This window comes from Sinocyclocheilus grahami, unplaced genomic scaffold, assembly GCF_001515645.1.
Source record: "Sinocyclocheilus grahami isolate Dianchi unplaced genomic scaffold, SAMN03320097.WGS_v1.1 scaffold57.1, whole genome shotgun sequence".
Taxonomy (NCBI): Eukaryota; Metazoa; Chordata; class Actinopteri; order Cypriniformes; family Cyprinidae; genus Sinocyclocheilus; species Sinocyclocheilus grahami.
In genome coordinates, this window is record NW_015505236.1 from 3,741,677 (window position 1) to 3,742,309 (window position 633).

The following is a 633-nucleotide window of genomic DNA, read 5'->3' on the forward strand; positions in this document are numbered from 1 at the left end:
TCAGGGACAAAATGCAAAGTAGTTTAGAAGGTGTATTTATTTTACTTTTTTTTTATGAACATTACAGAATCCTTATGAAACTTATTCAGTTAAAATATCTAAAATCGTGTGTCACTATTTTCTTAAATTTTAGGAAGTTATTTTAAATACAGCATAGGGTGCACAAGCATAACTTTCTGATGTTTTGATATGGCAGATGATACGTATTTAACTTGTGCTACATTAATCTTGTAATACTGGTGATTGACTATGAGTTTTGATTATGCAGCACAGGGAAGTAAAGCAGAGGAAAACAAAGCAGAAGAAAGAGAAAGTGAAGAGCAAATGGTTGACGAGAGAGGGCAAGAGGAAAACATAGCCAAGAAAAGAAAAATAGAAGGTAGAGAGGAAGAAGACATACCTAAGGAAAGAGAAGAGGACAAAACAGCTCAGGGAAGAGACTATACAGTTCTGGGAAGGCTGTCAGTGCCAGGCACCAAAAGAAAGTACACAGTCACTCAAGATGAACTGAAGAGAAGTATCATGGCAGAAAACATGTCAAACAACACGTTAAGAAGCCTGATTAGGGTTTGTATATACTCTAAACCTTTATAGCAATTTGCTATACTTTTACAGAACAAAACATTTATAAAA